General features: G+C 42.4%; 1 long non-coding RNA gene across 1 annotated transcript; it reads right to left on the reverse strand.

The window, feature by feature from the left end:
- Positions 1–10196: 10196 nt before the first annotated feature.
- Positions 10197–25412, reverse strand: LOC140367032 (uncharacterized). The gene is made up of 4 exons (XR_011928096.1): positions 25369–25412; positions 22702–22744; positions 12255–12297; positions 10197–10229 (listed from the first exon to the last, which is right to left on the reverse strand). It is a non-coding gene; the product is annotated as an uncharacterized lncRNA (long non-coding RNA).
- Between the last annotated feature and the right edge of the window lie 1748 nt (positions 25413–27160).

The following is a 27160-nucleotide window of genomic DNA, read 5'->3' on the forward strand; positions in this document are numbered from 1 at the left end:
CCAGGACTAAACCAGGTCTAAACCAGGACTAAACCAGGACTAAACAAATCCTAAACCAGGACTAAACCAGGACTAAACCAGGACTAAACCAGGTCCAAACCAGGTCCAAACCAGGTCTAAACCAGGACTAAACCAGGTCTGAACCAGGACTAAACCAGGTCTAAACCAGGACTAAACCAGGACTAAACAAATCCTAAACCAGGACTAAACCAGGACTAAACCAGGACTAAACCAGGTCCAAACCAGGTCCAAACCAGGTCTAAACCAGGACTAAACCAGGTCTAAACCAGAACTAAACCAGGTCTAAACCAGGACTAAACCAGGACTAAACCAGGACTAAACCTGGACTAAACCAGGACTAAACCAGGACTAAACCTGGACTAAACCAGGACTAAAACAGGACTAAACCAGGTCTAAACCAGGACTAAACCAGGACTAAACCTGGACTAAACCAGGACTAAAACAGGACTAAACCAGGTCTAAACCAGGTCTAAACAAGGACTAAACCAGGTCTAAACCAGGACTAAACCAGACTAAACCAGGTCTAAACCAGGACTAAACCAGGCCTAAACAGGACTAAACCAGGACTAAACCAGGACTAAAACAGGACTAAAACAGGACTAAAACAGGACTAAACCAGGACTAAACCAGGTCTAAAACAGGACTAAACCAGGACTAAAATAGGACTAAAACAGGACTAAAACAGGACTAAAACAGGACTAAAACAGGGCTAAACCAGGACTAAAATAGGACTAAAACAGGACTAAAACAGGACTAAAACAGGACTAAAACAGGGCAAAACCAGGACTAAACAAGGCCTAAAACAGGACTAAACCAGGTCTAAACCAGGACTAAACCACGTCTAAAACAGGACTAAACCAGGCCTAAACCAGGCCTAAAACAGGACTAAACCAGGCCTAAACAGGACTAAAACAGGACTAAAACAGGCCTAAAACAGGACTAAAACAGGACTAAACCAGGTCTAAACCAGGTCTAAAATAGGACTAAACCAGGACTAAAATAGGACTAAACCAGGACTAAACCAGGTCCAAACAAGGACTAAACCAGGACTAAACATGGACTAAACCAGGTCTAAACCAAGACTAAACCAGGACTAAACCAGGTCTAAACCAGGACTAAACCAGGACTAAACCAGGACTAAACCAGGTCTAAACCAGGACTAAACCAGGGCTAAACCAGGACTAAACCAGGTCTAAACCAGGACTAAACCAGGACTGAACCAGGACTAAACCAGGACTAAACCAGGACTAAACCAGGACTAAACCAGGACTAAACAAGGACTAAACCAGGACTAAACCAGGTCTAAACCAGGTCTAAACAAGGACTAAACCAGGACTAAACCAGGTCTAATCCAGGTCTAAACCAGGCCTAAACCAGGCCTAAAACAGGACTAAACCAGGACTAAACCAGGTCTAAACCAGGACTAAACCAGGGCTAAACCAGGACTAAACCAGGGTTAAACCAGGTCTAAACAAGGACTAAACCCGGTCTAAACAAGGACTAAACCAGGACTAAACCAGGACTAAACATGGACTAAACCAGGTCTAAACATGGAATAAACCAGGTCTAATCCAGGTCTAAACCGGGATTAAACATGGACTAAACCAGGACTAAACCAGGTCTAAACCAGATTTAAACCAGGACTAAACCAGGACTAAACATGGACTAAACCAGGTCTAAACATGGACTAAACCAGGTCTAAACATGGACTAAACCAGGTCTAATCCAGGTCTAAACCGGGATTAAACATGGACTAAACCAGGACTAAACCAGGTCTAAACCAGGACTAAACCAGGTCTAAACCAGGACTAAACCAGGTCTAAAACAGGACTAAACCAGGTCTAAACCAGGTCTAAACCAGGACTAAACCAGGACTAAACCAGGACTAAAACAGGACTAAACCAGAACTAAACCAGGACTAAACCAGGTCTAAACCAGGACTAAACCAGGGCTAAACCAGGACTAAACCAGGACTAAAACAGGACAAAACCAGACTAAACCAGGTCTAAACCAGGACTAAACCAGGACTAAACCAGGACTAAACCAGGGCTAAACCAGGACTAAACCAGGTCTAAAACAGGACTGAACCAGGACAAAAACAGGCCTAAAACAGGCCTAAAACAGGCCTAAAACAGGACAAAACCAGGACAAAAACAGGCCTAAAACAGGTCTAAACCAGGACTAAACCAGGACTAAAACAGGCCTAAAACAAGACTAAAACAGGTCTAAATCAGGACTAAACCAAGACTAAACCAGGCCTAAAACAGAACTAAAACTGGACTAAACCAGGACTAAAACAGGACTAAACCAGGACTAAACCAGGCCTAAAACAGAACTAAAACTGGACTAAACCAGGACTAAAACAGGTCTAAACCAGAACTAAAACAGGACTAAACCAGGACTAAACAAGGCCTAAAACAGGACTAAAACATGAACTAAACCAGGCCTAAACCAGGTCTAAACCAGGACTAAAACAGGACTAAACCAGGACAAAAAACAGGACTAAAACAGGACTAAACCAGGACTAAACAAATCCTAAAACAGGACTAAACCAGGACTAAACCAGGACTAAACCAGGACTAAAACAGGACTAAAACAGGACTAAACCAGGTCAAAAACAGGACTAAAACATCACTAAAACAGGACTAAAACAGGACTAAAACAGGGCTAAACCAGGACCAAACCAGGACTAAACCAGACCTAAAAAAGGACTAAAACAGGACTAAACCAGGTCTAAAACAGGACTAAAACAGGACTAAAACAGGACTAAAACAGGACTAAAACAGGGCTAAACCAGGACTAAACCACGTCTAAAACAGGACTAAACCAGGACCAAACCAGGACTAAACCAGACCTAAAAAAGGACTAAAACAGGACTAAACCAGACTAAACCAGGTCTAAACCAGGACTAAACCAGGACTAAACCAGGCCTAAACCAGGTCTAAAATAGGACTAAACCAGGACTAAACCAGGCCTAAACCAGGACTAAACATGGACTAAACCAGTTCTAAACCAGGACTAAACCAGGTCTAAACCAGGTCTAAAGCAGGACTAAACCAGGTCTAAACCAGGTCTAAACCAGGACTTAACCAGGACTAAACCAGGTCTAAACCAGGACTAAACCAGGACTAAACCAGGACTAAACCAGGGCTAAACCAGGACTAAACCAGGTCTAAAACAGGACTAAACCAGGACTAAAACAGGACTAAAACAGGACTAAACCAGGCCTAAACCAGGCCTAAAACAGGACTAAACCAGGACAAAAACAGGACTAAAACAGGACTAAACCAGGACTAAAACAGGACTAAACCAGGCCTAAACCAGGCCTAAAACAGGACTAAAACGGGACTAAAACAGGACTAAAACAGGACTAAAACAGGACTAAAACAGGACTAAACAGGACTAAAACAGGACTAAACAAGACCTAAAACAGGACTAAAACATGGACTAAACCAGGCCTAAACAGGACTAAAACAGGACTAAAACAAGACTAAACCAGGACTAAAACAGGACTAAACAAGACCTAAAACAGGACTAAAACAGGTCTAAACCAGGACTAAACCAGGACTAAAACAGGACTAAAACAGGCCTAAAACAGGACTAAAACAGGTCTAAACCAGGACTAAACCAGGAATAAACCAGGCCTAAACAGGACTAAACCAGGACTAAACCAGGACTAAAACAGGACTAAACCAGGACTAAACCAGGTCTAAAACAGGACTAAACCAGGACTAAAATAGGACTAAAACAGGACTAAAACAGGACTAAAACAGGACTAAAACAGGGCTAAACCAGGACTAAACAAGGCCTAAAACAGGACTAAACCAGGACTAAACCAGGTCTAAACCAGGACTAAACCACGTCTAAAACAGGACTAAACCAGGACTAAACCAGGCCTAAAACAGGACTAAACCAGGCCTAAACAGGACTAAAACAGGACTAAACCAGGACTAAACCAGGGCTAAACCAGGACTAAACCAGGTCTAAAACAGGACTAAAACAGGACTAAAACAGGACTAAACAGGACTAAAACAGGACTAAACAAGACCTAAAACAGGACTAAAACATGGACTAAACCAGGCCTAAACAGGACTAAAACAGGACTAAAACAGGCCTAAAACAGGACTAAAACAGGTCTAAACATGGACTAAACCAGGTCTAAACCAGGACTAAACCAGGTCTAAACCAGGTCTAAAGCAGGACTAAACCAGGTCTAAACCAGGTCTAAACCAGGACTTAACCAGGACTAAACCAGGTCTAAACCAGGACTAAACCAGGACTAAACCAGGACTAAACCAGGGCTAAACCAGGACTAAACCAGGTCTAAAACAGGACTAAACCAGGACTAAACCAGGACTAAAACAGGACTAAACCAGGCCTAAACCAGGCCTAAAACAGGACTAAAACGGGACTAAAACAGGACTAAAACAGGACTAAAACAGGACTAAAACAGGACTAAACAGGACTAAAACAGGACTAAAACAAGACTAAACCAGGACTAAAACAGGACTAAACAAGACCTAAAACAGGACTAAAACAGGTCTAAACCAGGACTAAACCAGGACTAAAACAGGACTAAAACAGGCCTAAAACAGGACTAAAACAGGTCTAAACCAGGACTAAACCAGGAATAAACCAGGCCTAAACAGGACTAAACCAGGACTAAACCAGGACTAAAACAGGACTAAACCAGGACTAAACCAGGTCTAAAACAGGACTAAACCAGGACTAAAACAGGACTAAAACAGGACTAAAACAGGACTAAAACAGGGCTAAACCAGGACTAAACAAGGCCTAAAACAGGACTAAACCAGGACTAAACCAGGTCTAAACCAGGACTAAACCACATCTAAAACAGGACTAAACCAGGACTAAACCAGGCCTAAAACAGGACTAAACCAGGCCTAAACAGGACTAAAACAGGACTAAACCAGGACTAAACCAGGGCTAAACCAGGACTAAACCAGGTCTAAAACAGGACTAAAACAGGACTAAAACAGGACTAAACAGGACTAAAACAGGACTAAACAAGACCTAAAACAGGACTAAAACATGGACTAAACCAGGCCTAAACAGGACTAAAACAGGACTAAAACAGGACTAAAACAGGCCTAAAACAGGACTAAAACAGGACTAAACAGGACTAAAACAGGACTAAACAAGACCTAAAACAGGACTAAAACATGGACTAAACCAGGCCTAAACAGGACTAAAACAGGACTAAAACCGGACTAAACCAGGACTAAAACAGGACTAAAACAGGGCTAAACCAGGACTAAAACAGGACTAAACCAGGACTAAAACAGGACTAAACAAGGTCTAAAACATGACTAAAACAGGACTAAACCAGGCCTAAACCAGGTCTAAAGCAGGACTAAACCAGGGCTAAACCAGGACTAAAACAGGACTAAACCAGGACTAAAACAGGACTAAACAAGGTCTAAAACATGACTAAAACAGGACTAAAACAGGACTAAAACATGGACTAAACCAGGACTAAAACAGGACTAATACAGGACTAAACCAGGTCTAAACCAGGACTTAACCAGGACTAAACCAGGTCTGAACCAGGACTAAACCAGGACTAAACCAGGACTAAACCAGGACTAAACCAGGTCTAAACAAGGACTAAACCAGGACTAAACCAGGACTAAACAAGGACTAAACCAGGTCTAAACCAGGACTAAACCAGGTCTAATCCAGGTCTAAACCGGGATTAAACCAGGACTAAACCAGGCCTAAAACAGGACTAAACCAGGCCTAAACAGGACTAAAACAGGACTAAACAGGACTAAACCAGGCCTAAAACAGGACTTAACCAGGACTAAACCAGGCCTAAAACAGGACTAAACCAGGACTAAAACAGGACTAAAACAGGACTAAACCAGGACTAAACCAGGTCTAAAACAGGACTAAACCAGGACTAAACCAGGCCTAAAACAGGACTTAACCAGGACTAAACCAGGTCTAAAACAGGACTAAACCAGGACTAAAACAGGTCTAAACCAGGACTAAAACAGGACTAAAACAAGACTAAACCAGGACTAAAACAGGACTAAACAAGACCTAAAACAGGACTAAAACATGACCTAAACCAGGACTAAAACAGGACTAAAACAGGCCTAAACAGGACTAAAACAGGTCTAAACCAGGACTAAACCAGGAATAAACCAGGCCTAAAGCAGGACTAAAACAGGACTAAACCAGGACTAAAACAGGACTAAAACATGGACTAAACCAGGGCTAAAGCAGGACTAAACCAGGGCTAAACCAGGACTAAAACAGGACTAAACCAGGACTAAAACAGAACGAAACCAGGACTAAAACAGGACTAAAACAGGACTAAAACAGGGCTAAACCAGGACTAAAATAGGACTAAAACAGGACTAAAACAGGACTAAACCAGGTCTAAACCAGGACTAAAATAGGACTAAAACAGGACTAAAACAGGACTAAACCAGGGCTAAACCAGGACTAAAATAGGACTAAAACAGAACGAAACCAGGACTAAAACAGGACTAAAACAGGACTAAACCAGGTCTAAAACAGGACTAAACAAGGTCTAAAACATGACTAAAACATGACTAAAAGAGAACGAAACCAGGACTAAAACAGGACTAATACAGGACTAAACCAGGTCTAAAACAGGACTAAACCAGGTCTAAAACAGGACTAAACCAGGACTAAAACAGGACTAAACCAGGCCTAAAACAGGACTAAAGCAGAACTAAAACAGGACTAAATCAGGCCTAAACCAGTACTAAAACAGGACTAAAACAGGACTGAACCAGGACTAAACCAGGACTAAAACAGGACTAAAACAGGACTAAACCAGGCCTAAAACAGGACTAAAACAGGCTCAAACCAGGACTAAACCAGGCCTAAAACAGGACTAAACCAGGCCAAAAACTGGACTAAACCAGGCCTAAACCAGGACTAAACCAGACTAAACCAGGTCTAAACCAGGACTAAAACAGGACTAAACCAGGACTGAACCAGGACTAAACCAGGTCTAAACCAGGACTAAACCAGGTCTAAACCAGGACTAAACCAGACTAAACCAGGTCTAAACCAGGCCTAAACAGGACTAAAACAGGACTAAAACAGGACTAAAACAGGACTAAACCAGGACTAAAACAGGACTAAACCAGGACTAAAATAGGACTAAAACAGGACTAAAACAGGACTAAAACAGGACTAAAACAGGCCTAAACCAGGTCCAAACAAGGACTAAACCTGGTCTAAACAAGGACTAAACCAGGACTAAACTTGGACTAAACCAGGTCTAAACATGGACTAAACCAGGTCTAAACCAAGACTAAACCAGGACTAAACCAGGTCTAAACCAGGACTAAACCAGGACTAAACCAGGACTAAACCAGGTCTAAACCAGGACTTAACCAGGGCTAAACCAGGACTAAACCAGGTCTAAAACAGGACTAAACCAGGACTAAAACAGGACTAAAACAGGACTAAACCAGGACTAAACCAGGACTAAACCAGGTCTAAACAAGGACTAAACCAGGACTAAACCAGGACTAAACAAGGACTAAACCAGGTCTAAACCAGGTCTAAACAAGGACTAAACCAGGACTAAACCAGGTCTAAACCAGGTCTAAACCAGGCCTAAACCAGGCCTAAAACAGGACTAAACCAGGACTAAACCAGGTCTAAACAAGGACTAAACCCGGTCTAAACATGGACTAAACCAGGTCTAATCCAGGTCTAAACCGGGATTAAACATGGACTAAACCAGGACTAAACCAGGTCTAAACCAGATTTAAACCAGGACTAAACCAGGACTAAACATGGACTAAACCAGGTCTAAACCAGGACTAAACCAGGTCTAAAACAGGACTAAACCAGGTCTAAACCAGGTCTAAACCAGGACTAAACCAGGACTAAACCAGGACTAAAACAGGACTAAACCAGAACTAAACCAGGACTAAACCAGGTCTAAACCAGGACTAAACCAGGGCTAAACCAGGACTAAACCAGGACTAAAACAGGACAAAACCAGACTAAACCAGGTCTAAACCAGGACTAAACCAGGACTAAACCAGGACTAAACCAGGGCTAAACCAGGACTAAACCAGGTCTAAAACAGGACTAAACCAGGACAAAAACAGGCCTAAAACAGGACTAAAACAGGACTAAAACAGGACAAAAACAGGACTAAAACAGGTCTAAACCAGGACTAATTCAGGACTAAAACAGGCCTAAAACAGAACTAAAACTGGACTAAACCAGGACTAAAACAGGACTAAACCAGGACTAAACCAGGCCTAAAACAGAACTAAAACTGGACTAAACCAGGACTAAAACAGGACTAAACCAGGACAAAAAACAGGACTAAAACAGGACTAAACCAGGACTAAACAAATCCTAAAACAGGACTAAACCAGGACTAAACCAGGACTAAACCAGGTCTAAAACAGGACTAAAACAGGACTAAAACAGGACTAAAACAGGACTAAAACAGGACTAAAACAGGGCTAAACCAGGACTAAAGCAGGTCTAAACCAGGACTAAACCAGGACCAAACCAGGACTAAACCAGACCTAAAAAAGGACTAAAACAGGACTAAAACAGGACTAAACCAGGCCTAAACAGGACTAAAACAGGACTAAACCAGACTAAACCAGGTCTAAACCAGGACTAAACCAGGACTAAACCAGGACTAAAACAGGACTAAACCAGGACTAAACCAGGACTAAACCAGGCCTAAACCAGGTCTAAAATAGGACTAAACCAGGACTAAACCAGGTCCAAACAAGGACTAAACCAGGACTAAACATGGACTAAACCAGGTCTAAACCAGGTCTAAACCAGGACTTAACCAGGACTAAACCAGGTCTAAACCAGGACTAAACCAGGGCTAAACCAGGACTAAACCAGGTCTAAACCAGGACAAAAAACAGGACTAAAACAGGACTAAACCAGGACTAAACAAATCCTAAAACAGGACTAAACCAGGACTAAACCAGGACTAAACCAGGACTAAAACAGGACTAAAACAGGACTAAACCAGGTCTAAAACAGGACTAAAACAGGACTAAAACAGGACTAAAACAGGACTAAAACAGGGCTAAACCAGGACTAAACCACGTCTAAAACAGGACTAAACCAGGACCAAACCAGGACTAAACCAGACCTAAAAAAGGACTAAAACAGGACTAAAACAGGACTAAACCAGGCCTAAACAGGACTAAAACAGGACTAAACCAGACTAAACCAGGTCTAAACCAGGACTAAACCAGGACTAAACCAGGACTAAAACAGGACTAAACCAGGACTAAACCAGGACTAAACCAGGCCTAAACCAGGTCTAAAATAGGACTAAACCAGGACTAAACCAGGTCCAAACAAGGACTAAACCAGGACTAAACATGGACTAAACCAGGTCAAAAGCAGGACTAAACCAGGACTAAACCAGGTCTAAACCAGGACTAAACCAGGACTAAACCAGGACTAAACCAGGGCTAAACCAGGACTAAACCAGGTCTAAAACAGGACTAAACCAGGACTAAAACAGGACTAAAACAGGACTAAACCAGGCCTAAACCAGGCCTAAAACAGGACTAAACCAGGACAAAAACAGGACTAAAACAGGACTAATACAGGACTAAACCAGGTCTAAAACAGGACTAAACCAGGTCTAAAACAGGACTAAACCAGGACTAAAACAGGACTAAAACGGGACTAAAACAGGACTAAAACAGGACTAAAACAGGACTAAAACAGGACTAAAACAGGACTAAACAGGACTAAAACAGGACTAAAACAAGACTAAACCAGGACTAAAACAGGACTAAACAAGACCTAAAACAGGACTAAAACAGGTCTAAACCAGGACTAAACCAGGACTAAAACAGGACTAAAACAGGCCTAAAACAGGACTAAAACAGGACTAAAACATGGACTAAACCAGGCCTAAACCAGGTCTAAAGCAGGATTAAACCAGGGCTAAACCAGGACTAATACAGGACTAAACCAGGTCTAAAACAGGACTAAACCAGGTCTAAAACAGGACTAAACCAGGACTAAAACAGGACTAAACCAGGCCTAAAACAGGACTAAAGCAGAACTAAAACAGGACTAAAACAGGACTGAACCAGGACTAAACCAGGACTAAAACAGGACTAAAACAGGACTAAACCAGGCCTAAAACAGGACTAAAACAGGCTCAAACCAGGACTAAACCAGGCCTAAAACAGGACTAAACCAGGACTAAACCAGGACTAAACCAGGCCTAAACCAGGACTAAAACAGGACTAAATCAGGCCTAAACCAGGACTAAAACAGGACTAAAACAGGACTAAACCAGGACTAAACCAGGCCTAAAACAGGACTAAACCAGGACTAAAACAGGACTAAACCAGACTAAACCAGGTCTAAACCAGGACTAAACCAGGACTAAACCAGACTAAACCAGGTCTAAACCAGGACTAAACCAGGCCTAAACAGGACTAAACCAGGACTAAACCAGGACTAAAACAGGACTAAACCAGGCCTAAACCAGGACTAAAACAGGACTAAATCAGGCCTAAACCAGGACTAAAACAGGACTAAAACAGGACTAAACCAGGACTAAACCAGGCCTAAACCAGACTAAACCAGGTCTAAACCAGGACTAAACCAGGCCTAAACAGGACTAAACCAGGACTAAACCAGACTAAACCAGGTCTAAACCAGGACTAAACCAGGACTAAACCAGACTAAACCAGGTCTAAAACAGGACTAAACCAGACTAAACCAGGTCTAAACCAGGACTAAACCAGGACTAAACCAGACTAAACCAGGCCTAAACCAGGACTAAAACAGGACTAAACCAGGACTAAACCAGGTCTAAAACAGGACTAAACCAGGACTAAAATAGGACTAAAACAGGACTAAAACAGGACTAAAACAGGACTAAAACAGGGCTAAACCAGGACTAAACAAGGCCTAAAACAGGACTAAACCAGGACTAAACCAGGTCTAAACCAGGACTAAACCACGTCTAAAACAGGACTAAACCAGGCCTAAAACAGGACTAAACCAGGCCTAAACAGGACTAAAACAGGACTAAACCAGGACTAAACCAGGGCTAAACCAGGACTAAACCAGGTCTAAAACAGGACTAAACCAGGACTAAAACAGGACTAAAACAGGACTAAAACAGGACTAAACCAGGCCTAAAACAGGACTAAACCAGGACAAAAACAGGACTAAAACAGGACTAAAACGGGACTAAAACAGGACTAAAACAGGACTAAAACAGGACTAAAACAGGACTAAACAGGACTAAAACAGGACTAAACAAGACCTAAAACAGGACTAAAACATGGACTAAACCAGGCCTAAACAGGACTAAAACAGGACTAAAACAGGCCTAAAACAGGACTAAAACAGGTCTAAACCAGGACTAAACCAGGAATAAACCAGGCCTAAAACAGAACTAAAACCGGACTTAACCAGGACTAAACCAGGTCTAAACCAGGACTAAACCAGGACTAAACCAGGTCTAAACCAGGACTAAAACAGGACTAAACCAGGACTAAAACAGGACTAAACCAGGTCTAAACCAGGACTAAACCAGGACTAAACCAGGACTAAACCAGGACTAAACCAGGACTAAACCAGGTCTAAACAAGGACTAAACCAGGACTAAACCAGGACTAAACAAGGACTAAACCAGGTCTAAACCAGGTCTAAACAAGGACTAAACCAGGACTAAACCAGGTCTAATCCAGGTCTAAACCGGGATTAAACATGGACTAAACCAGGTCTAAACCAGGTCTAAACCAGGCCTAAAACAGGACTTAACCAGGACTAAACCAGGTCTAAAACAGGACTAAACCAGGACTAAACCAGGTCTAAAACAGGACTAAACCAGGACTAAACCAGGTCTAAAACAGGACTAAACCAGGACTAAACCAGGTCTAAAACAGGACTAAACCAGGACTAAACCAGGTCTGAACCAGGACTAAACCAGGACTAAACCAGGACTAAACCAGGACTAAACCAGGTCTAAACAAGGACTAAACCAGGACTAAACCAGGACTAAACAAGGACTAAACCAGGTCTAAACCAGGTCTAAACAAGGACTAAACCAGGTCTAAACCAGGTCTAAACCGGGATTAAACATGGACTAAACCAGGTCTAAAACAGGACTAAACCAGGTCTAAACCAGGTCTAAACCAGGCCTAAAACAGGACTTAACCAGGACTAAACCAGGTCTAAACCAGGACTAAACCAGGACTAAACCAGGACTAAACCAGGTCTAAAACAGGCCTAAAACAGAACTAAAACTGGACTAAACCAGGACTAAAACAGGACTAAACCAGGACTAAACCAGGCCTAAAACAGAACTAAAACTGGACTAAACCAGGACTAAAACAGGTCTAAACCAGAACTAAAACAGGACTAAACCAGGACTAAACAAGGCCTAAAACAGGACTAAAACATGAACTAAACCAGGCCTAAACCAGGACTAAACCAGGACAAAAAACAGGACTAAAACAGGACTAAACCAGGACTAAACAAATCCTAAAACAGGACTAAACCAGGACTAAACCAGGACTAAACCAGGACTAAAACAGGACTAAAACAGGACTAAACCAGGTCTAAAACAGGACTAAAACAGGACTAAAACAGGACTAAAACAGGACTAAAACAGGTCTAAACCAGGACTAAACCACGTCTAAAACAGGACTAAACCAGGACCAAACCAGGACTAAACCAGACCTAAAAAAGGACTAAAACAGGACTAAAACAGGACTAAACCAGGCCTAAACCAGGCCTAAAACAGGACTAAACCAGGCCTAAACAGGACTAAAACAGGACTAAACCAGACTAAACCAGGTCTAAACCAGGACTAAACCAGGACTAAACCAGGACTAAACCAGGACTAAAACAGGACTAAACCAGGACTAAACCAGGACTAAACCAGGCCTAAACCAGGTCTAAAATAGGACTAAACCAGGACTAAACCAGGTCCAAACAAGGACTAAACCAGGACTAAACATGGACTAAACCAGGTCTAAACATGGACTAAACCAGGACTAAACATGGACTAAACCAGGTCTAAACCAGGACTAAACCAGGTCTAAACCAGGTCTAAAGCAGGACTAAACCAGGACTAAACCAGGTCTAAAACAGGACTAAACCAGGACTAAACCAGGACTAAAACAGGACTAAACCAGGCCTAAACCAGGCCTAAAACAGGACTAAACCAGGACAAAAACAGGACTAAAACAGGACTAAAACAGGACTAAAACAGGACTAAACCAGGCCTAAAACAGGACTAAAACGGGACTAAAACAGGACTAAAACAGGACTAAAACAGGACTAAAACAGGACTAAACAGGACTAAAACAGGACTAAAACAAGACTAAACCAGGACTAAAACAGGACTAAACAAGACCTAAAACAGGACTAAAACAGGTCTAAACCAGGACTAAACCAGGACTAAAACAGGACTAAAACAGGCCTAAAACAGGACTAAAACAGGCTCAAACCAGGACTAAACCAGGCCTAAAACAGGACTAAACCAAGCCAAAAACTGGACTAAACCAGGACCAAACCAGGACTAAACCAGGACTAAACCAGGCCTAAAACAGGACTAAAGCAGGACTAAAACAGGACTAAATCAGGCCTAAAACTGGACTAAACCAGGACCAAACCAGGACTAAACCAGGCCTAAAACAGGACTAAAGCAGGACTAAAACAGGACTAAATCAGGCCTAAAACAGGACTAAACCAGGACTAAAACAGGACTAAACCAGACTAAACCAGGTCTAAACCAGGACTAAACCAGGACTAAACCAGACTAAACCAGGTCTAAACCAGGACTAAAACAGTTCTAAACCAGGACTAAACCAGGACTAAACCAGGACTAAACCAGGTCTAAACCAGGACTAAACCAGACTAAACCAGGTCTAAACCAGGACTAAACCAGGTCTAAACCAGGTCTAAAACAGGACTAAAACAGGACTAAAACAGGGCTAAACCAGGACTAAACAAGGCCTAAAACAGGACTAAACCAGGACTAAACCAGGTCTAAACCAGGACTAAACCACGTCTAAACCAGGACTAAACCAGACTAAACCAGGTCTAAACCAGGACTAAACCAGGTCTAAACCAGGTCTAAAACAGGACTAAAACAGGACTAAAACAGGGCTAAACCAGGACTAAACAAGGCCTAAAACAGGACTAAACCAGGACTAAACCAGGACTAAAACAGGACTAAACCAGGCCTAAACCAGGCCTAAAACAGGACTAAACCAGGCCTAAACAGGACTAAAACAGGACTAAACCAGGACTAAACCAGGGCTAAACCAGGACTAAACCAGGACTAAAACAGGACTAAAACAGGACTAAAACAGGACTAAACCAGGCCTAAAACAGGACTAAACCAGGACAAAAACAGGACTAAAACAGGACTAAAACAGGACTAAACCAGGCCTAAACCAGGCCTAAAACAGGACTAAAACGGGACTAAAACAGGACTAAAACAGGACTAAAACAGGACTAAACCAGGACTAAAACAGGACTAAACAGGACTAAAACAGGACTAAACAAGACCTAAAACAGGACTAAAACATGGACTAAACCAGGCCTAAACAGGACTAAAACAGGACTAAAACAGGCCTAAAACAGGACTAAAACATGGACTAAACCAGGCCTAAACCAGGTCTAAAGCAGGACTAAACCAGGGCTAAACCAGGACTAAAACAGGACTAAACCAGGACTAAAACAGGACTAATACAGGACTAAACCAGGTCTAAAACAGGACTAAACCAGGTCTAAAACAGGACTAAACCAGGACTAAAACAGGACTAAACCAGGCCTAAAACAGGACTAAAGCAGAACTAAAACAGGACTAAATCAGGCCTAAACCAGGACTAAAACAGGACTAAAACAGGACTGAACCAGGACTAAACCAGGCCTAAAACAGGACTAAAACAGGCCAAAAACTGGACTAAACCAGGACCAAACCAGGACTAAACCAGGACTAAACCAGGCCTAAAACAGGACTAAAGCAGGACTAAAACAGGACTAAATCAGGCCTAAACCAGGACTAAACCAGGCCTAAAACAGGACTAAACCAGGACTAAAACAGGACTAAACCAGACTAAACCAGGTCTAAACCAGGACTAAACCAGGACTGAACCAGGACTAAACCAGGACTAAACCAGACTAAACCAGGTCTAAACCAGGACTAAACCAGGCCTAAACAGGACTAAACCAGGACTAAACCAGGACTAAAACAGGACTAAACCAGGACTAAACCAGGTCTAAAACAGGACTAAACCAGGACTAAACCAGGACTAAACCAGGACTAAAACAGGACTAAACCAGGACTAAACCAGGACTAAACCAGGACTAAAACAGGACTAAAACAGGACTAAAACAGGGCTAAACCAGGACTAAACAAGGCCTAAAACAGGACTAAACCAGGACTAAACCAGGTCTAAAACAGGACTAAACCAGGACTAAAACAGGATTAAACCAGGCCTAAACAGGACTAAAACAGGACTAAAACAGGACTAAAACAGGCCTAAAACAGGACTAAAACAGGACTAAACCAGGTCTAAACCAGGTCTAAAATAGGACTAAACCAGGACTAAAATAGGACTAAACCAGGACTAAACCAGGTCCAAACAAGGACTAAACCTGGTCTAAACAAGGACTAAACCAGGACTAAACATGGACTAAACCAGGTCTAAACATGGACTAAACCAGGTCTAAACCAAGACTAAACCAGGTCTAAACCAGGTCTAAACCAGGACTAAACCAGGACTAAACCAGGTCTAAACCAGGACTAAACCAGGGCTAAACTAGGACTAAACCAGGTCTAAAACAGGACTAAACCAGGACTAAAACAGGACTAAAACAGGACTAAACCAGGACTAAACCAGGACTAAACTAGGTCTAAACCAGGACTAAACCAGGTCTGAACCAGGACTAAACCAGGACTAAACCAGGACTAAACCAGGACTAAACCAGGTCTAAACAAGGACTAAACCAGGACTAAACCAGGACTAAACAAGGACTAAACCAGGTCTAAACCAGGTCTAAACAAGGACTAAACCAGGACTAAACCAGGTCTAAACCGGGATTAAACATGGACTAAACCAGGACTAAACCAGGTCTAAACAAGGACTAAACCAGGACTAAACCAGGACTAAACAAGGACTAAACCAGGTCTAAAACATGACTAAAACATGACTAAAACAGAACGAAACCAGGACTAAAACAGGACTAATACAGGACTAAACCAGGACTAAAACAGGACTAAACCAGGCCTAAAACAGGACTAAAGCAGGACTGAACCAGGACTAAACCAGGACTAAACCAGGCCTGAAACAGGATTAAACCAGGACTAAAACAGGCCTAAAACTGGACTAAACCAGGACCAAACCAGGACTAAACCAGGCCTAAAACAGGACTAAAGCAGGACTAAAACAGGACTAAATCAGGCCTAAACCAGGACTAAAACAGGACTAAAACAGGACTAAACCAGGACTAAACCAGGCCTAAAACAGGACTAAACCAGGACTAAAACAGGACTAAACCAGACTAAACCAGGTCTAAACCAGGACTAAACCAGGACTAAACCAGACTAAACCAGGTCTAAACCAGGACTAAAACAGGACTAAACCAGGACTGAACCAGGACTAAACCAGGACTAAACCAGGACTAAACCAGACTAAACCAGGTCTAAACCAGGACTAAACCAGGCCTAAACAGGACTAAACCAGGACTAAACCAGGACTAAAACAGGACTAAACCAGGACTAAACCAGGTCTAAAACAGGACTAAACCAGGACTAAAATAGGACTAAAACAGGACTAAAACAGGACTAAAACAGGACTAAAACAGGGCTAAACCAGGACTAAACAAGGCCTAAAACAGGACTAAACCAGGACTAAACCAGGTCTAAACCAGGACTAAACCACGTCTAAAACAGGACTAAACCAGGACTAAAACAGGACTAAACCAGGCCTAAACCAGGCCTAAAACAGGACTAAACCAGGACTAAACCAGGCCTAAAACAGGACTAAACCAGGCCTAAACCAGGGCTAAACCACGTCTAAAACAGGACTAAACCAGGACTAAAACAGGACTAAACCAGGCCTAAAACAGGACTAAACCAGGACTAAACCAGGGCTAAACCAGGACTAAACCAGGTCTAAAACAGGACTAAACCAGGACTAAAACAGGACTAAACCAGGCCTAAAACAGGACTAAACCAGGACTAAACCAGGGCTAAACCAGGACTAAACCAGGTCTAAAACAGGACTAAACCAGGACTAAAACAGGACTAAACCAGGACTAAAACAGGACTAAAACAGGACTAAACCAGGCCTAAAACAGGACTAAACCAGGACAAAAACAGGACTAAAACAGGACTAAAACAGGACTAAAACAGGACTAAACCAGGCCTAAACCAGGCCTAAAACAGGACTAAAACGGGACTAAAACAGGACTAAAACAGGACTAAAACAGGACTAAAACAGGACTAAACCAGGACTAAAATAGGACTAAAACAGGACTAAAACAGGACTAAAACAGGACTAAAACAGGCCTAAACCAGGTCCAAACAAGGACTAAACCTGGTCTAAACAAGGACTAAACCAGGACTAAACTTGGACTAAACCAGGTCTAAACATGGACTAAACCAGGTCTAAACCAAGACTAAACCAGGACTAAACCAGGTCTAAACCAGGACTAAACCAGGACTAAACCAGGACTAAACCAGGTCTAAACCAGGACTTAACCAGGGCTGAACCAGGACTAAACCAGGTCTAAAACAGGACTAAACCAGGACTAAAACAGGACTAAAACAGGACTAAACCAGGACTAAACCAGGACTAAACCAGGTCTAAACAAGGACTAAACCAGGACTAAACCAGGACTAAACAAGGACTAAACCAGGTCTAAACCAGGTCTAAACAAGGACTAAACCAGGACTAAACCAGGTCTAATCCAGGTCTAAACCGGGATTAAACATGGACTAAACCAGGTCTAAAACAGGACTAAACCAGGTCTAAACCAGGTCTAAACCAGGCCTAAACCAGGCCTAAAACAGGACTAAACCAGGACTAAACCAGGTCTAAACAAGGACTAAACCCGGTCTAAACATGGACTAAACCAGGTCTAATCCAGGTCTAAACCGGGATTAAACATGGACTAAACCAGGACTAAACCAGGTCTAAACCAGATTTAAACCAGGACTAAACCAGGACTAAACATGGACTAAACCAGGTCTAAACCAGGACTAAACCAGGTCTAAAACAGGACTAAACCAGGTCTAAACCAGGTCTAAACCAGGACTAAACCAGGACTAAACCAGGACTAAAACAGGACTAAACCAGAACTAAACCAGGACTAAACCAGGTCTAAACCAGGACTAAACCAGGGCTAAACCAGGACTAAACCAGGACTAAAACAGGACAAAACCAGACTAAACCAGGTCTAAACCAGGACTAAACCAGGACTAAACCAGGACTAAACCAGGGCTAAACCAGGACTAAACCAGGTCTAAAACAGGACTAAACCAGGACAAAAACAGGCCTAAAACAGGACTAAAACAGGACTAAAACAGGACAAAAACAGGACTAAAACAGGTCTAAACCAGGACTAATTCAGGACTAAAACAGGCCTAAAACAGAACTAAAACTGGACTAAACCAGGACTAAAACAGGACTAAACCAGGACTAAACCAGGCCTAAAACAGAACTAAAACTGGACTAAACCAGGACTAAAACAGGACTAAACCAGGACAAAAAACAGGACTAAAACAGGACTAAACCAGGACTAAACAAATCCTAAAACAGGACTAAACCAGGACTAAACCAGGACTAAACCAGGTCTAAAACAGGACTAAAACAGGACTAAAACAGGACTAAAACAGGACTAAAACAGGACTAAAACAGGACTAAAACAGGGCTAAACCAGGACTAAACCACGTCTAAAACAGGACTAAACCAGGACCAAACCAGGACTAAACCAGACCTAAAAAAGGACTAAAACAGGACTAAAACAGGACTAAACCAGGCCTAAACAGGACTAAAACAGGACTAAACCAGACTAAACCAGGTCTAAACCAGGACTAAACCAGGACTAAACCAGGACTAAAACAGGACTAAACCAGGACTAAACCAGGACTAAACCAGGCCTAAACCAGGTCTAAAATAGGACTAAACCAGGACTAAACCAGGTCCAAACAAGGACTAAACCAGGACTAAACATGGACTAAACCAGGTCTAAACATGGACTAAACCAGGACTAAACATGGACTAAACCAGGTCTAAAGCAGGACTAAACCAGGTCTAAACCAGGTCTAAACCAGGACTTAACCAGGACTAAACCAGGTCTAAACCAGGACTGAACCAGGACTAAACCAGGACTAAACCAGGGCTAAACCAGGACTAAACCAGGTCTAAACCAGGACAAAAAACAGGACTAAAACAGGACTAAACCAGGACTAAACCAGGACTAAACCAGGACTAAAACAGGACTAAAACAGGACTAAACCAGGTCTAAAACAGGACTAAAACAGGACTAAAACAGGACTAAAACAGGACTAAAACAGGGCTAAACCAGGACTAAACCACGTCTAAAACAGGACTAAACCAGGACCAAACCAGGACTAAACCAGACCTAAAAAAGGACTAAAACAGGACTAAAACAGGACTAAACCAGGCCTAAACAGGACTAAAACAGGACTAAACCAGACTAAACCAGGTCTAAACCAGGACTAAACCAGGACTAAACCAGGACTAAAACAGGACTAAACCAGGACTAAACCAGGACTAAACCAGGCCTAAACCAGGTCTAAAATAGGACTAAACCAGGACTAAACCAGGTCCAAACAAGGACTAAACCAGGACTAAACATGGACTAAACCAGGTCAAAAGCAGGACTAAACCAGGACTAAACCAGGTCTAAACCAGGACTAAACCAGGACTAAACCAGGACTAAACCAGGGCTAAACCAGGACTAAACCAGGTCTAAAACAGGACTAAACCAGGACTAAAACAGGACTAAAACAGGACTAAACCAGGCCTAAACAAGGCCTAAAACAGGACTAAACCAGGACAAAAACAGGACTAAAACATGGACTAAAACAGGACTAAACCAGGACTAAAACAGAACGAAACCAGGACTAAAACAGGACTAATACAGGACTAAACCAGGTCTAAAACAGGACTAAACCAGGTCTAAAACAGGACTAAACCAGGACTAAAACAGGACTAAAACGGGACTAAAACAGGACTAAAACAGGACTAAAACAGGACTAAAACAGGACTAAAACAGGACTAAACAGGACTAAAACAGGACTAAAACAAGACTAAACCAGGACTAAAACAGGACTAAACAAGACCTAAAACAGGACTAAAACAGGTCTAAACCAGGACTAAACCAGGACTAAAACAGGACTAAAACAGGCCTAAAACAGGACTAAAACAGGACTAAAACATGGACTAAACCAGGCCTAAACCAGGTCTAAAGCAGGATTAAACCAGGGCTAAACCAGGACTAATACAGGACTAAACCAGGTCTAAAACAGGACTAAACCAGGACTAAAACAGGACTAAACCAGGCCTAAAACAGGACTAAAGCAGAACTAAAACAGGACTAAAACAGGACTGAACCAGGACTAAACCAGGACTAAAACAGGACTAAAACAGGACTAAACCAGGCCTAAAACAGGACTAAAACAGGCTCAAACCAGGACTAAACCAGGCCTAAAACAGGACTAAACCAGGACTAAACCAGGACTAAACCAGGCCTAAACCAGGACTAAAACAGGACTAAATCAGGCCTAAACCAGGACTAAAACAGGACTAAAACAGGACTAAACCAGGACTAAACCAGGCCTAAAACAGGACTAAACCAGGACTAAAACAGGACTAAACCAGACTAAACCAGGTCTAAACCAGGACTAAACCAGGACTAAACCAGACTAAACCAGGTCTAAACCAGGACTAAACCAGGCCTAAACAGGACTAAACCAGGACTAAACCAGGACTAAAACAGGACTAAACCAGGCCTAAACCAGGACTAAAACAGGACTAAATCAGGCCTAAACCAGGACTAAAACAGGACTAAAACAGGACTAAACCAGGACTAAACCAGGCCTAAAACAGGACTAAACCAGACTAAACCAGGTCTAAACCAGGACTAAACCAGGACTAAACCAGACTAAACCAGGTCTAAAACAGGACTAAACCAGACTAAACCAGGTCTAAACCAGGACTAAACCAGGACTAAACCAGACTAAACCAGGCCTAAACCAGGACTAAAACAGGACTAAACCAGGACTAAACCAGGTCTAAAACAGGACTAAACCAGGACTAAAATAGGACTAAAACAGGACTAAAACAGGACTAAAACAGGACTAAAACAGGGCTAAACCAGGACTAAACAAGGCCTAAAACAGGACTAAACCAGGACTAAACCAGGTCTAAACCAGGACTAAACCACGTCTAAAACAGGACTAAACCAGGCCTAAAACAGGACTAAACCAGGCCTAAACAGGACTAAAACAGGACTAAACCAGGACTAAACCAGGGCTAAACCAGGACTAAACCAGGTCTAAAACAGGACTAAACCAGGACTAAAACAGGACTAAAACAGGACTAAAACAGGACTAAACCAGGCCTAAAACAGGACTAAACCAGGACAAAAACAGGACTAAAACAGGACTAAAACGGGACTAAAACAGGACTAAAACAGGACTAAAACAGGACTAAAACAGGACTAAACAGGACTAAAACAGGACTAAACAAGACCTAAAACAGGACTAAAACATGGACTAAACCAGGCCTAAACAGGACTAAAACAGGACTAAAACAGGCCTAAAACAGGACTAAAACAGGTCTAAACCAGGACTAAACCAGGAATAAACCAGGCCTAAAACAGAACTAAAACCGGACTTAACCAGGACTAAACCAGGTCTAAACCAGGACTAAACCAGGACTAAACCAGGTCTAAACCAGGACTAAAACAGGACTAAACCAGGACTAAAACAGGACTAAACCAGGTCTAAACCAGGACTAAACCAGGACTAAACCAGGACTAAACCAGGACTAAACCAGGACTAAACCAGGTCTAAACAAGGACTAAACCAGGACTAAACCAGGACTAAACAAGGACTAAACCAGGTCTAAACCAGGTCTAAACAAGGACTAAACCAGGACTAAACCAGGTCTAATCCAGGTCTAAACCGGGATTAAACATGGACTAAACCAGGTCTAAACCAGGTCTAAACCAGGCCTAAAACAGGACTTAACCAGGACTAAACCAGGTCTAAAACAGGACTAAACCAGGACTAAACCAGGTCTAAAACAGGACTAAACCAGGACTAAACCAGGTCTAAAACAGGACTAAACCAGGACTAAACCAGGTCTAAAACAGGACTAAACCAGGACTAAACCAGGTCTGAACCAGGACTAAACCAGGACTAAACCAGGACTAAACCAGGACTAAACCAGGTCTAAACAAGGACTAAACCAGGACTAAACCAGGACTAAACAAGGACTAAACCAGGTCTAAACCAGGTCTAAACCGGGATTAAACATGGACTAAACCAGGTCTAAAACAGGACTAAACCAGGTCTAAACCAGGTCTAAACCAGGCCTAAAACAGGACTTAACCAGGACTAAACCAGGTCTAAACCAGGACTAAACCAGGACTAAACCAGGACTAAACCAGGTCTAAAACAGGCCTAAAACAGAACTAAAACTGGACTAAACCAGGACTAAAACAGGACTAAAGCAGGACTAAACCAGGCCTAAAACAGAACTAAAACTGGACTAAACCAGGACTAAAACAGGTCTAAACCAGAACTAAAACAGGACTAAACCAGGACTAAACAAGGCCTAAAACAGGACTAAAACATGAACTAAACCAGGCCTAAACCAGGACTAAACCAGGACAAAAAACAGGACTAAAACAGGACTAAACCAGGACTAAACAAATCCTAAAACAGGACTAAACCAGGACTAAACCAGGACTAAACCAGGACTAAAACAGGACTAAAACAGGACTAAACCAGGTCTAAAACAGGACTAAAACAGGACTAAAACAGGACTAAAACAGGACTAAAACAGGTCTAAACCAGGACTAAACCACGTCTAAAACAGGACTAAACCAGGACCAAACCAGGACTAAACCAGACCTAAAAAAGGACTAAAACAGGACTAAAACAGGACTAAACCAGGCCTAAACCAGGCCTAAAACAGGACTAAACCAGGCCTAAACAGGACTAAAACAGGACTAAACCAGACTAAACCAGGTCTAAACCAGGACTAAACCAGGACTAAACCAGGACTAAACCAGGACTAAAACAGGACTAAACCAGGACTAAACCAGGACTAAACCAGGCCTAAACCAGGTCTAAAATAGGACTAAACCAGGACTAAACCAGGTCCAAACAAGGACTAAACCAGGACTAAACATGGACTAAACCAGGTCTAAACATGGACTAAACCAGGACTAAACATGGACTAAACCAGGTCTAAACCAGGACTAAACCAGGTCTAAACCAGGTCTAAAGCAGGACTAAACCAGGACTAAACCAGGTCTAAAACAGGACTAAACCAGGACTAAACCAGGACTAAAACAGGACTAAACCAGGCCTAAACCAGGCCTAAAACAGGACTAAACCAGGACAAAAACAGGACTAAAACAGGACTAAAACAGGACTAAAACAGGACTAAACCAGGCCTAAAACAGGACTAAAACGGGACTAAAACAGGACTAAAACAGGACTAAAACAGGACTAAAACAGGACTAAACAGGACTAAAACAAGACTAAACCAGGACTAAAACAGGACTAAACAAGACCTAAAACAGGACTAAAACAGGTCTAAACCAGGACTAAACCAGGACTAAAACAGGACTAAAACAGGCCTAAAACAGGACTAAAACAGGCTCAAACCAGGACTAAACCAGGCCTAAAACAGGACTAAACCAAGCCAAAAACTGGACTAAACCAGGACCAAACCAGGACTAAACCAGGACTAAACCAGGCCTAAAACAGGACTAAAGCAGGACTAAAACAGGACTAAATCAGGCCTAAAACTGGACTAAACCAGGACCAAACCAGGACTAAACCAGGCCTAAAACAGGACTAAAGCAGGACTAAAACAGGACTAAATCAGGCCTAAAACAGGACTAAACCAGGACTAAAACAGGACTAAACCAGACTAAACCAGGTCTAAACCAGGACTAAACCAGGACTAAACCAGACTAAACCAGGTCTAAACCAGGACTAAAACAGTTCTAAACCAGGACTAAACCAGGACTAAACCAGGACTAAACCAGGTCTAAACCAGGACTAAACCAGACTAAACCAGGTCTAAACCAGGACTAAACCAGGTCTAAACCAGGTCTAAAACAGGACTAAAACAGGACTAAAACAGGGCTAAACCAGGACTAAACAAGGCCTAAAACAGGACTAAACCAGGACTAAACCAGGTCTAAACCAGGACTAAACCACGTCTAAACCAGGACTAAACCAGACTAAACCAGGTCTAAACCAGGACTAAACCAGGTCTAAACCAGGTCTAAAACAGGACTAAAACAGGACTAAAACAGGGCTAAACCAGGACTAAACAAGGCCTAAAACAGGACTAAACCAGGACTAAACCAGGACTAAAACAGGACTAAACCAGGCCTAAACCAGGCCTAAAACAGGACTAAACCAGGCCTAAACAGGACTAAAACAGGACTAAACCAGGACTAAACCAGGGCTAAACCAGGACTAAACCAGGACTAAAACAGGACTAAAACAGGACTAAAACAGGACTAAACCAGGCCTAAAACAGGACTAAACCAGGACAAAAACAGGACTAAAACAGGACTAAAACAGGACTAAACCAGGCCTAAACCAGGCCTAAAACAGGACTAAAACGGGACTAAAACAGGACTAAAACAGGACTAAAACAGGACTAAACCAGGACTAAAACAGGACTAAACAGGACTAAAACAGGACTAAACAAGACCTAAAACAGGACTAAAACATGGACTAAACCAGGCCTAAACAGGACTAAAACAGGACTAAAACAGGCCTAAAACAGGACTAAAACATGGACTAAACCAGGCCTAAACCAGGTCTAAAGCAGGACTAAACCAGGGCTAAACCAGGACTAAAACAGGACTAAACCAGGACTAAAACAGGACTAATACAGGACTAAACCAGGTCTAAAACAGGACTAAACCAGGTCTAAAACAGGACTAAACCAGGACTAAAACAGGACTAAACCAGGCCTAAAACAGGACTAAAGCAGAACTAAAACAGGACTAAATCAGGCCTAAACCAGGACTAAAACAGGACTAAAACAGGACTGAACCAGGACTAAACCAGGCCTAAAACAGGACTAAAACAGGCCAAAAACTGGACTAAACCAGGACCAAACCAGGACTAAACCAGGACTAAACCAGGCCTAAAACAGGACTAAAGCAGGAACCAGGACTAAACCAGGACTAAACCAGACTAAACCAGGTCTAAACCAGGACTAAACCAGGCCTAAACAGGACTAAACCAGGACTAAACCAGGACTAAAACAGGACTAAACAGGACTAAACCAGGTCTAAAACAGGACTAAACCAGGACTAAACCAGGACTAAACCAGGACTAAAACAGGACTAAACCGAGGACTAAACCAGGACTAAACCAGGACTAAAACAGGACTAAAACAGGACTAAAACAGGGCTAAACCAGGACTAAACAAGGCCTAAAACAGGACTAAACCAGGACTAAACCAGGTCTAAAACAGGACTAAACCAGGACTAAAACAGGATTAAACCAGGCCTAAACAGGACTAAAACAGGACTAAAACAGGACTAAAACAGGCCTAAAACAGGACTAAAACAGGACTAAACCAGGTCTAAACCAGGTCTAAAATAGGACTAAACCAGGACTAAAATAGGACTAAACCAGGACTAAACAGGTCCAACAAGGACTAAACCTGGTCTAAACAAGGACTAAACCAGGACTAAACATGGACTAAACCAGGTCTAAACATGGACTAAACCAGGTCACTAACCAACAGACTAAACCAGGTCTAAACAGGTCTAAACCAGGACTAAACCAGGACTAAACCAGGTCTAAACCAGGACTAAACCAGGGCTAAACTAGGACTAAACCAGGTCTAAAACAGGACTAAACCAGGACTAAAACAGGACTAAAACAGGACTAAACAGGACTAAACCAGGACTAAACTAGGTCTAAACCAGGACTAAACCAGGTCTGAACCAGGACTAAACCAGGACTAAACCAGGACTAAACAGGACTAAACCAGTCTAAACAAGGACTAAACCAGGACTAAACCAGGACTAAACAAGGACTAAACCAGGTCTAAACCAGGTCTAAACAAGGACTAACCAGGACTAAACCAGGTCTAAACCGGGATTAAACATGGACTAAACAGGACTAAACCAGGTCTAAACAAGGACTAAACCAGGACTAAACCAGGACTAAACAGGACTAAACCAGGTCTAAAACATGACTAAAACATGACTAAAACAGAACGAAACCAGGACTAAAACAGGACTAATACAGGACTAAACCAGGACTAAAACAGGACTAAACCAGGCCTAAAACAGGACTAAAGCAGACTGAACCAGGACTAAACCAGGACTAAACCAGGACCAAACCAGGACTAAACCAGGCCTAAACCAGCCTGAAACAGGATTAAACCAGGACTAAAACAGGCCTAAAACTGGACTAAACCAGACCAAACCAGGACTAAACCAGGCCTAAAACAGGACTAAAGCAGGACTAAAACAGGACTAAATCAGGCCTAAACCAGGACTAAAACAGGACTAAAACAGGACTAAACCAGGACTAAACCAGGCCTAAAACAGGACTAAACCGGACTAAACAGGACTACAACCAGACTAAACCAGGTCTAAACAGGACTAAACCAGGACTAAACCAGACTAAACCAGGTCTAAACCAGGACTAAAACAGGACTAAACCAGGACTGAACCAGGACTAAACCAGGACTAAACCAGGACTAAACCAGACTAAACCAGTCTAAACCAGGACTAAACCAGGCCTAACAGGACTAAACCAGGACTAAACCAGGACTAAAACAGGACTAAACCAGGACTAAACCAGGTCTAAAACAGGACT

This window comes from Eucyclogobius newberryi, unplaced genomic scaffold (assembly GCF_026437365.1).
Source record: "Eucyclogobius newberryi isolate DKJ021-1_F unplaced genomic scaffold, fEucNew1.0.hap1 SCAF_2, whole genome shotgun sequence".
NCBI lineage: Eukaryota > Metazoa > Chordata > Actinopteri > Gobiiformes > Gobiidae > Eucyclogobius > Eucyclogobius newberryi.